Genomic DNA, 13,634 nt, shown 5'->3' on the forward strand with positions numbered 1-13,634 from the left:
GCAGTTATTTTTGATATTTATATGTAAACTTCTCTCTGTAAGGGCATTCCCTGTGAAGAAAGAACCTCTTTACAACTGTTCATAGGAGAGGGCATAACTAAATCTGCTTACCTATTATTTGCTATATCTTTCCCAGTAAATGCCCTAACTGAATTTTCCCTTTCCCCCTAACTTCCCTTCTCTTAGCTAAGCTATATAAGATGGCGTCTCAAGCTGCCTGAGTAAGTTACTCTGTTGTGCTGGGTCTCTTACATCTCTCTCTTGTGTCTAGGAGATATACATGTCATATAATTAAATATCTTTTTTGGCTTTTTTGCTCATCATCTGCCTGATACTTGTTTGATTATTTGCCAACCCAGAAGAACCCAGAGGGGTATGGGATCATTTTTTTTGTGCCCTGCCATAATCCAGTCAGATGGTCATAATGTTTTGTTTTGTTCTAAAATAATTGCATATTTTAATGAATCTTTTAATTGTAAGGAACAGAGATACACTAGAGGCAAACCAGGAAAATAATGGGTTAGAGATGATTATAAGAAACAGAAATTCACAGAATAATAAAAAATGAAGCATATTTTGACTTCATGGGAAGAAAAGGAACCAGAAATTGTAGCTTCTCTGTATGGCTTACATGTTCTCCCAATTCCAAATTCCCAGGAGAAGAATTTGATTGGCACTGTAACAGGTTATAGTTCAATGTTCTACCCACTATTGATTATGTTAGAAGAACAATCCACCCTGTGATGTTTTTACCTATACTCCACTCCCACCTCCAAGTTGAAGAGATCTCAAGTATCAAAAACTACCATTCCCGGCAGAATTGTGGTACCCCAGAATGAGTGGTACTCCAGGACCCCAAACTTGTATGCTAATGAGTTCTGCCACCTGCTGCATAAAGACCCTCCATAGGAAAGAATGTAACAGAATTTGTGTGCAATAGAAGGAAGGGGAGCAAAGACAATAGTTTGCAATTAAACACCCAAAGTTATCCATCCCTTCATGGGTAAATACCCAGTCAAACAGCGTTGGCCAAAAGCAGAGTCACTGAGGCTCCAAAACCAGCCGCAAGTCTAAGGTACCTTGTGGAGGGGACCCATAGGAAAGGGGCAGAAGGGGCCAGGCAAATATGGAAGGAAAGGAGCAAAATCAAAGTCCAAGTCAAGACTTTAGGTCTCTCTGGGGTCTCTGACCCACGTCCCTTCCAAGTGTATTTTTCCATGTCCCCCAAGTCCCTGGTAGAAGTTCAGGCTGAGAAGCAAACATGGCATCTTCACTTGTCTCTCTGCTCCATGTGCCTCCTCCAGGTCTTCAGTATCTGTTGACTTCTCTTCTAAGACTCCTTTTTATCTTCCCCTCACTGCTGAGCTCCACCCTTCATTAGAAGGGGCAGGGAACATGAAACATCCCTTTATATTATATTGTGACACTTGCTGTCTGGCACCTGCCTAGCTCTTTTTTGGTGGTTCCCTGCCAGAAGGTACCATAGATTTGTGGCAAGCTTTTCGGCCTCTATGGCTTCTTTGGGCCAAGCCTGTTTGGCTGGTTACTTGCCCACAAGAATGGGTATTTTTTTATTTTGGAGTTTTATTGGTAAATTATACTTGAAAGCCATTCCTTTTTCTCTTTATTCACACCAAGTCTATTAAAAATCTTTCACACTATGAGTTCTCTTTCCTTTGTCTTTGTGCATGTGGCTGCCAGGCCCCCTTTAGAGGGTACACCTCTTATCAGTTTAGGATCCCTGGGTATTCCTTGGTTATGTGCTAATAGTTACATTTGAATCAGGTCCACACTGGAGATGATACCATGGCCAGATGCAAGGTCATGAGCATGCAAGGTGGCCTACTTCAAGGCCTGTGCATATAGGTATTTGGACATGCATCTTCTATACTTAACCAGATGTTTGATGCCTTTCTGATTTTATGAAGTTGTTAAGTTTTCATGATTCTTCTATGTTTCACAAGACAGAACAATCTTGATGTTTCAGATGAAAAAAATGTAGGTAACCCTTATTTAACCTCTTTAATAAAAGCGATTTTTCTCAACAAACAGAATTTTATAGGCTTAGCACTGAATATAACTTCCTGCCTGCACACATGTAGCTATTCCTCACACAGTTCCCTTCTCTCATAGAGGGATAGAGAGAGCCCATAGAAAAATTAGGAGTCTTGGCAAATAAACTCTACTCTGCTATGAGTCAACTTAGTTTTCTACATTGAAACTTTAGTTTCATCTTTTACTAATTTCTCCCAACATTATTAATTCAAAATTTTCATTGCTGGAAATAAAATTCTTTCACGGACTTAGAAAAAGGATTAATGAATATGCTGGTTTTTCTTCATGTGGAAGGTATTCAGTAGTCTAAGGCACGATGGAGAATATAGTCATGACCACTACATGCATCCTATTCTCTAGGAGAGAAGGTCAGACAAAAATAACTGTACCAAGGGGCAGAAAGTATTAAGTGTCACACTAAAATACTATGGCAAAAATCATTCTCTGGGGAAGGGAGGGATAACATCAGGACATTCTCCATTTTCTGAAAAGGCTTTACAGGTAACTACTGGGCTGGACCTCTGAGGGCATGTTAGGATTTACATATGCAAAGAATGGGTTAGAGGTGTAGCATAACCAATCCTGAGCAAAATTATTAAGCTCTAGGGGACCTTCCATGGGTCAGTTTATTCCACTGATCTCTTTCACTCATTTGCCACTTGCTTTTAACATTTTTTTTAAAAAATAAAACTGGACCTCCCTGGTGGTGCAAGGGGTTAAGCACAGCACTGTGAAGCTATCCGCAGCCTGAGCAACACAAGTTCAAACCTGGCCAGCCAGGGAGCAACCCACAATGGCACAGCAGACCTCTCCTGACTCACCTGCTGCTCTCCTCAGCAGTGTATTTCAGTAGATAGGCCTGTTTTGTTCCCCACTCTGTCTCTGGTGAATCCTCTCACCTCTCGCATCTCTGGCCTGTACCCCAGTTCTTGTATGTATAAATAAATAAATCTTTAAAAAAAATTTAAAAAGCAAACTATCAATTAGGGTACTTTTTGGAATTCCATTTTCACTGCTCCCACCTTCTCCAAAGATATTCAAAAGGATGAGGACAGAGAGAGTGTTCCTGATTCTCCCTGTTTCTTGTTGTCTAGGCTCTTCTTTTTCAGGAATTTACTACTAATCATTATGGCCTATTATGAAAGTAATAAACATTAGATAATCACAAAGTTTTCATAATCATGAACAGGTTAATTTCTTTCTGAGATGGTAATTGAAAAGTTCCCTTGGACTAATGCTATTTGCTTTTGTTCTTTAGAGTTCACCAAACCTCTTCAGCCTTTATAATCTTGCCCCACGCCACTCTATAACCATGTAGGTGTGACTAACAATTTCTTCTTCACAAGTAGATCATTTACATTTATATGGGTCCTCTGAGTGGGAGACAATGGTTCCTACCTCTCCTTGGAAATCTGGATTTTGCAATTTGCAAGTAAAGGGCACTTTTGTAGGAGAGAACTTCACTGGTAGAAAGAGTTAGGATTTTGAAGAGAAGGAGCAGTGTCAAGGATCATTTCAATTGTAATTAGGGATAGAATACTGGCAGTGAAAAATGGAAGTCTCAGGGCCTCCCTGGTGGCACAAGGGGTTAAGACACAACCTATGGGACCTCCCTTGGTGGCGTAGGTGGTTGAGCACAGCACTGTGAAGCTGTCCGCAGCCTCTGCAGCACTGGTCTGATCCTGACCAGCTGGCGAGGGTCCCACATGGCACAGCAGACCTCTTCTGTCTCACCCGCTGCTCCCCTCAGCAGTATATTTCGTCAGTCTGCCTGTTCTGTTCCCTGCTCTGTCTCTGGTGAATCCTCTCACCCTCCCGTGCATCTGGCCTGTACCCCGGTTCTTATATGGATAAATAAATAAATCTTTAAAAAAAAAAAAAAAGACACGACCTATAGAGCTTTTCACAGCCACTGCAGCACAAGTTCGGTCCCTGGCCAGGGAGATATCCACATCACCTTGTTTCTCATCATTCCCCTGCACCTCTGCCCTGTATCCCAGTTCTTGTAAGTTGAGGAACATTATGGTAGATACCTCAGGCAAATTGGAGGCAAGACCTTTTGCAGGATTGAAAGTTCTGTGGGGACATGTACATGAGCAGAGCAAAAATAGGTTAGGTTTCGGAAAAGTCCCCTGGATAATGTTCCTGGATAAGTGTCCTGGATAATTACCCTCCTGAAGAGGAAAGGAATTCAATCAGTGAAGACCCAGTCAAGCCCAGAGAGCATAAACTTTTGTTGGAACAAAGCGATTTCTTAAACTTGCCCAGCAATGCTTGATGTACAGGAACAAGTTCCAAAGAAACCTTTCAACCTAATCTGAGAATTTTTTTTTAAAGTTCAGTGACATTTTAAGGGAATATAATTAATGGTGGATTTTAGTAATATTCAAACATGAAATACACAATATCAAAGCATCAAACATGTGATCTGAGAAAAACTCAAAAAGATATGATTATTGGAGTAAAAACATCAATTAATTCTTGCTTCCTTCTTTTCATGCTAGCCCAAGGCAAGAAAAAAAAAAATCTGTTGTTTTTTTCTTTTCATTGGGCACATCTTCTATTCATTCAAAATTAAAATAAAAAAATCACTGGCATCTTGCTAGTCCATTAAAAATATCTTATTAATAATTTGTACTTTGCCTTTTCTATTCTATTATAAACAAACACACACACACAAACCCTCATAAATTGAATGGATGCTGAACTGATTTCCATGATGGCAAGGCATCATGAGGCCTGCAGTTTCCTTACTAATTCTGGTAAAATTTAGGGGGATTGTTCTAGAACCTGTCAGCTGTCTTGTTCCAGAAGCTTAAAATGCCTAGGACTGTCAACCAAATATAAATTGTGAGAGATATTTTTCCATTCCATTCCATTGTTATCATGTTAACAATTATTATCTATTTTTGTAATATTTAGCTACATCAACATAAAAATTGCTAGCAAAGCATATTATCAAACTTAAAATTCAGGACATATGTAGTTTGTACACACATTAATCTGTTTATCTCAACAAAATATTTGTGATTGCCACACAATATGGTCCCTCCAATTTGGAGGACAGAAAGCATAGTATTCTCACTAAAAAAATTAGAATAAATATGGCAAAATCACCAAGAATAAACATACAAATAACAGTAGCTATATAACAATGAAATACAATGCTTAAAAGCCAGGGTTCATGAAGTCCTACTTTAACAGCCAACATCTATGAAAGTTGTTTACAAAAACTGGTTTTGACAAACTAGCATGAAGTATTTTATGTGAAAACAGGCTTGTCATTAAAGTTTTTGTGTGTACCGATTCCATGCCCCAGCCCCTCACTTGATCAAATTTAGAGATAAACTGGGAAATACTCAGACAACAAAATCCATCAACTGTAAACTAATTCCTATACACTCCTGTGCTAAATTTCAGAAAACAAGAAGCATTGACTCTGTCATCAGTGTTTTTCTTCACCCTGTAGCCTATTAGAGGAAAGAGCATGCACCTGTGAAACTCACAGTGCAGCGTGCACACACAGATGGGTGTTCAATAAGCATTTTTCATTGGAGGGTTTAGACGTTTGTTTTACGCAGCAGGGAACACACAACCTACGTGTGTTCCCTGCATCCACCATAGACTACATCAGCCTGTTTCTTTACCAAAGTATCACACAAAGGAACGCCTCTTTCAGCTACCTATACTTTCCAAGACCCAAATTTCTGAGGTAACGTGGGTAGCAGGGAATGGGGAGTGGTTGGGAACAATAAGTAGAGTTCAGGTAGACTAATGACGTCAGGAGGAAGCAGCGATTTAAGGCATGTGGTGTAACTCACCTGGAGAAGAAGCGGCAGCTGCACACTTGTCAGAGGTCAAAGGGCATGGCCTCAGGGGCTCCCCAGAAGCAGGAACCTCGAAGCGCCCACTCCTAGTCTCTTTCCTCGAAGAATTCCTTTAGAGGCTCAGCTGCTCCTGTGTTTGAGCCGGGGACCAGCCCTATCATGCACAGGCAGCGTAGACAGGGACGCAAAGCCAAAGCGGCCTCAAATCTTAGTTCCAGCGCCCGGGAACCCCCACATTTCAGCGCCCCTATTTCTTTCCCCCACATTCTCAGGCGCCCAAAGCCAGAAACACCTTCATCTTCAGTCCCCACCTCCTTTCGGCCTCTCACGCTTAACAGCATCGGTCTCTATGGCGACCTGAAACCCCAATTTCCATTGGCTCGTTCAATATGCGGGCCGGGCCAATGGAGCGGGCCAGCCTTCTGCTCCGGCCCAATGGGCTGGGCGCGGAGCGGGCCGGGACGGCGGCGTGCTGACGTTCCCGGGAGCCCGGGGCCGGCTGGGCAGGCGGCAGGCGGCCGGGCGGGCAGCGGCGGCGGCCTCGGGGCAGCAGAGGGGGCTCCGGGGCTGAGTCTGTCGACGCCGGCCGCGGCGGCGGCAGCATGGGCACGGGGTAGAGGGGCAGCCTGGCCGCCGCCGCCGCCCGGGGTGGTGGGAGAGCCGCCCGGGGGAGGGGGCGGGTGGGGGAGGGAGGGGCGGGCTGTCGCTCGGCAGCGGCACTTTTTTAATTTTTTCGGGTGCCGCAGCGGCCACCCCTCGGCGCCGATGTCCCCGATCCCCGGAGCTACGACGGCAGCCGCCTAACCTGGAAAGTAAGTGGTGGGCTTGGGGGCGGGCGCGCGGCTCCTGACCTCCAGCACCCCCGGCCCTCGCGCCGGAGCGGGGACCCGCGTGGGGGCCGGGGGGCGCGGGCGCGGGGGGCCGGCGCCTCCCTCCCGTTACTCCGTCCCCGCCGCCTCGCGGCCGCCTCGGCTTTCCTGCCCCGCCTCGTGTTCCTGCCCGCACTCGCCTGCCTGCTCCCCTCCCCCAGCAGGCGCACAAGTTTCACCCTCCATTTGCTTTTCGCGGCTATTACTCTCCCCGGGTCTCCCCTGCTCGTTGCGCACGACCCCTCCCCGCGTGGGCCTCCTACGATCCACAGCCCCCAGCCCCGAACTTGGGCTGCGCGCGGAGCCCTCTTGGAGATCTGCGGAGAGGCGGCTCCGCGCTCACCCGCCTGGCGCGCCGCCGGGCGCCCCCAGCACCCCGGGGCGCCCGCCTTCCCCGGCGCTCGGGGGCGTCCAGGCTCGGCCCTGGAGCCTGCGTCCTGGCCCCTTCCACTTCGTCCCACGCGCCTGCTGCCCACTAGGTCTAGCTTTTGCCCCCGGAGTCCCGCGCTCTTGCAGGTCCTGCCCTCCCCACGGGGTCCAGCGAGCGCGCTCTCCTCGCGGCGTCTCCTCGCGCTCCACCCTCCGGCTTCCCAGCCGAGCCTCCCGGCTGTTCTCCTGCGCCGCGGCTTCCTCCTCTCGCTGCCTGGAGTTGCGGCGGAGCTACGGCCCCCCGCTGGCGGATCGCGTGTCCCTGCCCGCCGCGGGGGCTGCACGACCCTCTCCCCTTTTTCCCCCCCTACGAGGGAGGCGAGAGGGCTGGCGGCGGGGCCGGGATTTGGCTTGGTGTTGGCTGAGTGCGACAAACAGCGAGCGCGGGCAGGGGAGGCGCGGCGGCTGCTCTGGCCGCTCGGGGCGCAGCGGTAGGCAGGTGTGTGTGTCCGGGAGGGGGTGGGGGGACGGGACGCGCGCGGCGGGCTCCTGGGCTGGCGACAGATTGTGCTGGAATGAGAGGAATGCACCAGGGGCAGAGTCCACCCGGCCCGCCCCTGCACTAGCGTCTTCCTGGCCCAGCTCTCAGCGCCGAGCCAGAGGTCACCGGAGCATCTTCAGAGCTGGTGAGCCCTGCTCCGCTCCTCTCCTGCTCTCGCCTCTCTGCATGCTGCGGAGAGGGCAGCAGGGGGAAAGCGCGGCAGTTCTGATGGGTTTAGCCTTTCGTCTGGATTTTGCTGCATTGGTCTCTAGGACCGTGAATTTGGGGGTGATGGCGGTGTGGCCAAGGTTATTGATCATTGCACAAGGTTTTTTTGCCAAGTTTGGTTTGTGAGGTGTGAATAGTGCCTGGTTTTTAGGAGGGTTTACTGAAAACCTGCAGGAAAGGGTGCGGAAGGTACTTGGAGTCATGAGCTGGAAGCCAGTGTATTTTAGCTCTATCAAAAAATGCCTGTAAATGCTCGCAGACGGAGATGTTCTGCAAGAGATCTTGAATGCATCACTTTGCTGTCATAAGACTTGTAATTTTTTCCCATCATACTGGACTGTGTTTAGACCGCTTATAATACATAATGAATAGAAACAGAGAAGCAGTGTTTGGTCAGTGATGGGACAGATAGAACTGTCTGGTACAGTTAAATTCGGGGCGTGTCAGTTACCATTGGAAGTAACACGGGAACATCACAGTTGTGTATATTTCAAGATTTATTGCTTGAGGATGCAGGGTTTTTTTTCTTATTTTGTTACTGAGTTTGACCGAAAAATCAAAGTCCTACAACTTTTAAAGAATGGAAGCTATTTATGTGTTAAGTCATTAATGCTGACTATCATTTGGGGTCATGTTTTATTTTCTTGAGTGCAGAAAAGCAAATTTTTGATGGAATGTGCTTCTCTGGAGTTGGGCTTAAATTCTTTTATTTCAAAAAGGGAAATGCTTTTCCTTTTGAATGCAGTAATTGCCATAGAGGTATCTACATTTTTGGTGCCTGTGAAACAGTTATGGAAAATGGCAACATGGAAATGAAACCAAGTGATGTTCAAAATAAGCGTTTCTGGATGCTGAAAAGCTTTTATTGACAGTTTGCTTTAGAGGTTGAGCTTATTATAATTCTTTCTGCACTTTTTTACTTTGTATCAGATTCAGGAAAAATTGTGAGTTGACCGTCTTGTTTGCTTTCTATGATCAAGGGCATTGAAAAGTGTGAGATTAACCCCTTTTATTTAAGGACTTAATGGAAAGAAATAGAGGAGGGGAAAAAACTTTGCACTGGGAAGGTTATGTCTTTTGCTATATTATTTTCCAGATATGTCTATGATCTATGGACCTAACTTAGAAATTTGAGTCTAGATTAGTGTTAGTAACACTGTGTAAGATATTGGGTGGTATTTGTAGATGCCAACATGGAACTTATTATATAACAATATGATATTACAGCAGAGTTTACATGCGCTTCATGTGAAACTTAAAAAGTAAAAACACATACTTTCCCTGCTACATTAGAAAATGAAATAACTTGTTCTATTATATAGAAAATATGTACATGATTGACTGCTAGTAGTTTTTCCTTCTTCATGTAATGGTAGGCTGTCAGTTAAAAATACTTTGTATTTGTTATAGATATTTGAAGACAAAAAGGCTAAAGCTGGTGATCATTCACAATAGAAAATAACATAACATAGCAGGAATCTAGAAAACCTAAAAAAGGGAACAGGAAAAAGAATAACTATAAGAAAGAAAATATCAAAATCAACAAACAACTATGAACCAGAGACATTCTATGGGGGGTGGGGGGGCAGGGAAAGGAGGGATGGGGTCAAAATAAGGGGGTTGTAATTGTATGGGGAATATAAAAATAAAATTTAAATTAAAAAAATAAAAAAAGAAGCAATGAGCACTTAAAAAAAAAAAGAAAATAACATAATCTGTGTTTTAACCAAAGTACATTCCCTCTCCAACCCCCACTATTATATAGGAAAAAGGTACTTCAATTTCATGTCTTACTTCTTTAATGAAAATTTTACATTGGAGAACTAAGTGTCCAGCTCTGTTAATTCCTACCTACACTGCAGAGTGATAGGGGAGTAGGGTGGTGATGAAAAGCACAGGAGAAGGTCAGAGGAAACTAGGAGCTGGCATTTATCCAGAAAAAGATACATTATTATATATTTTACATATATAAGGATGTTACATATTTATACATGTTACATGTGTTAATGACTATATTTGCAAGTTGAATAGACCAAATTTTTTTTAATAGTTCTGATGTAATTTGAACTTAAAGCAACAACTCCCAAATTCAGTTTAATAAAAACCTTAGCAATTGTATGACCTTGAGTATTTAGATTTAACCTTATATTAACTTAGGATCACTCTTGTCTTTATTTTCTAAACTATGTAATAGGGAAAGTGACTTAATTTAAAGCTTTGGAATTGACTTAATTTTTTAAAAATTCAGTTATTTCCAGTTTTTACACCAAATGATTTTCATGTTGTAGACCAGTGATCTGTTTTCAATAGAGACTTAATACTGTGGGCAATACCAACTATTTGGTAAATCAATACCTCACGTATGTACTGCTTTGAAATTAAAATATTTTGAGAATGCTCTGTAATCATAGCATTTTTTTCTATTTCAATCAAAGGTAAATCTATAACCTATATAATTCTAAAGAGGACATTTTACCTCATTCTTAACTGGAAGGTAAAGTTAGAGGTTATTCTAGGGCATAAACACCCATGAAATTTTATGTGAATTTTGGAAGTTGCCTCCAGACCTCTGCTGTACTGGGAGGTAATTACTTTAGTGTGTTAAATGTTTTGTAGTGCCTTTCCTACACTGAAGAGGGGAGAATCTGAAACACACCACAAGTGGACTAGATATGTTTGGAAATTTAAGTACCGTTTCATGCCAAACTGTAATTATAAATGCTGCAAACAGAGAGAGGAAGTAAAACTTTAAGCATATCTGAATGTGAGGCTTTATTCACTACCTGTAAATGATGTAGTAGCAAGCAGATCAGTTTGAGTACCAGCAGAAGAACTGACTTTACATTTAGGGGATCAGGCCCTAAGTCACACAGAGCAATAATTCACATGCTCTTGGTTTCATTTGAGAAGTTGTATAACATTGGGATGTTTCTTCTATTGTCACTTTAATAATTCAGTGGAATTATCTTTAATCTTTTGGGGCTGTGTTACTGTATCTAAATTGGGGTTATTACGTGATGGTATTTTTCAGTTAAACTGTGAAATGCTATAAACATCCTATTTGCCATTATCTAAGTTGTTTTTCTTTTATAATTTGGATTTTCTTTTATTTGGTATACTGATAAATGTTGACTACATTGCTGATTGTTTTGTATTCACAGCTATGATAATATCACTTATTATAACTCATGATTGATTGCAGATAATAAAATGTCATTGGATATTGGAAAATAAATTTCTATTACTGTGAAATATGTAAATTAAAGTATGGAATTGTCTGCTTATTTTAAGCCAAGTGAAGCATTTTTCATGAACCAAATCATGCGTGATAAGTTGGTAGATGCTAATCCCTATAGGGAAACATTTAATCATAAGGACTCATGAAGTCCAGAACTCAAAAATAAAAGACCAAGAGGGAGAGAACTAGGGGAATCCCTTTTCTTCAGCCATCAAGGCATTTTTGACTTCTGTAGTTATCTTATGTATTAATATAAATTTAGTAAGTTGCAGCTATCCAAGAATGTTTGTCATTTTCTTTCCTAATGTCAAGCCCATCCCCTGCCCTCACAAAACACACACACCACTAAGACCAGCAGAACTACCACCGGTGCATGGAGAGGCAGAAACTCATATAGAATATGTAAGTTGGTGTCTCATGTTCCATGTCATAAAAATGATATGATGAAAGTTAGTAAAATGTGCACTTGAAGTGGAGTATTAGGTTACTATACAGACTTTTGAGGCCTGGTATGAAATTTAGAATATAGTTTTGTTTTGTTTTTTTAATAGAAACCCACAATTCATTTACAAATAGATTTAAAACTGAGTGGTGTCTAAAATCCGGGTCCATTGTAAGCTCTCAAATTGGAAATAAGAAAGGTGAAAAGCATCCTAAATCAGAAATTAGGAGATCTGCCACTAAACGCCCAAAAAAAAAAAAAAAAAAAAAAGTTAACATTTGGGTTATTGTTCCTCCTTTTAAAAATAAAAATGTAGGGTTTAGATTGCTTGAAATCAAATATTTTCAGTTCAAGGTTCCCAAAATCCTCAGTGTCCTTCTTTAAAGAAGAAAAAAAGGTTTCCTAATCAGTCCTCTTTCCCCTCCTACCCCAAATGATAATGAGAAGAAAGTTGGTGTTCTCTCTTTTGACATTTTTGACTCTTCTTCATGTTCATCTTAGTAGTTTGTTTAAACAATATGCTTTTGGATAATGAGGGAAAATTGAAAACTTAGTGTTTTCAAGATCTTCCTGTCTACCCCACTTCTATCTAGGAATTACCTTATTAGTTTTTTTTAAAGATTTATTTATTATGCATACAAGAACTGGGGTACAAGCCAGAGGTGTGGGGATGAGAGTATTCACCAGAGACAGAGCAGGGAACAGAACAGGCAGACTGACTGAAATACACCTCTGAGGGGAGCAGCGGGCAAGTCAGGAGAGGTCTGCTGCGCCATGTGTGTAGCTCCCTGCCCAGGCATCGAACTGGTGCTGCAGCAGCTGCGGAAGGCTTCAGAGGTTGCGTCTTAACCTCTTGTGACACCGGGGAGGCCCACCATAGTAGTTTTGACCGGAGAAAGTCTTTGGGATCCCATCTTCACACCGAACAAAGCTCATGAGAAATGTCATTAAGGCTGTTTAGTGTTGAGGTTAGGATAGGGTAGCTACCTATCCTAGTTCAATCCTGGCACTTCTCTATGCTAGGTGTGCAACTTGGTAAATTATATAATCTCTCTGCAATTACTTTTGCTCATTTGTAAAATATGTTAAAAGTATATATCTCATGGTTTTTGTAAGGACTAAGCAATACAAGTAAAATATGTACAACAGAGCCTAGCTCAGGGCTAGTTCACTATGCATTTAAGTTATTTTAGTCTGAAACTATGATACTTTATGATGCTTTCTGTACCATCTATTATATGTCAGGCAAGGTAATGGCTTGTTTTCTGTGATCTTAATAATGTGAATTTAAATAGGGTATTTCAGGAAGAAATAAACTTCCAATGTCAAAATATGAGCTTGATTGCAAGAGGTTGCCTGTATGAAAGAGAATGCAATGAGATAAAAAGCATCTTGGGGAACTTACAGCTTTTTTAGGTAGGCAGTATTTAAGATGCATGTAAAGCCCTCTAACCAACATATAGGAGCTTTGGTTATATACACCTTAGTAAATTTTAAGTTTAAAAGGTGAAGACGGATGGTTTTATAATGCAGGAACTGTAAGTGGAAACACTTGCAATGTGTAAAATGTAGCTTTTTAATACATACAAATGTGGTATTTCTAAGTAGTAGTCATTTTATACAATGTCTTTGTTAAGTCAATACATGAAGAACATGTTATTGTTAAGGAATAATGGGTAAAATGCAGCTTGTAAATTACCTCTTTAAGCTGTTTTCTGACTGAAATTAATTACTTTTGAAGTTGGCGGAAGACTACCAAAACAAGAAATACTAGAAGAGAAGTTTGGAAGATACTTGATGTAAACCAACTGACAGTGGTTTAATAGATATCAGGAGTTCTAATCCTGGCTGTGCTTCTAAGCAGGTGTGTTTCCCGTGAGCAAGTCATTTAACTCCTCTGGGTTCTAGTTTTCTCACCTATAAAACAAAGGGAGTAAGACTCGATGCTCCTTAGTATCCTTCTATAATAACAGCACTTGTATCTCATGATTCTCAGAACATACAGCATTTTCATTCTCTTATATATTTTTTCCTCAGCAGAAATGTACTGTTTTTTCCTAAAATT

At 42.3% G+C, this 13,634-nt stretch overlaps 2 protein-coding genes across 6 annotated transcripts in view; one reads left to right on the plus strand and one right to left on the minus strand.

Annotated features, from left to right (window-relative positions):
- CCDC148 (coiled-coil domain containing 148) overlaps positions 1-6,239 on the minus strand; it is a 249,751-nt gene extending 243,512 nt beyond the window's left edge. For all 5 annotated transcript variants that reach the window (XM_054699743.1, XM_054699744.1, XM_054699742.1 and 2 more), the window contains exon 1: positions 5,877-6,239. The gene's annotated coding sequence lies outside the window, so the exon portion shown is untranslated. The remainder of the gene's footprint in view (positions 1-5,876) is intronic.
- A 343-nt stretch (positions 6,240-6,582) lies between these two features.
- PKP4 (plakophilin 4) overlaps positions 6,583-13,634 on the plus strand; it is a 233,744-nt gene continuing 226,692 nt past the window's right edge. Inside the window, exon 1 of the mRNA XM_054699747.1 lies at positions 6,583-6,694. The gene's annotated coding sequence lies outside the window, so the exon portion shown is untranslated. The remainder of the gene's footprint in view (positions 6,695-13,634) is intronic.

Source organism: Talpa occidentalis, unplaced genomic scaffold (genome assembly GCF_014898055.3).
Source record: "Talpa occidentalis isolate TD23 unplaced genomic scaffold, MPIMG_talOcc4v2.1 talOcc4.3, whole genome shotgun sequence".
In the NCBI taxonomy this organism is placed as follows: Eukaryota; Metazoa; Chordata; class Mammalia; order Eulipotyphla; family Talpidae; genus Talpa; species Talpa occidentalis.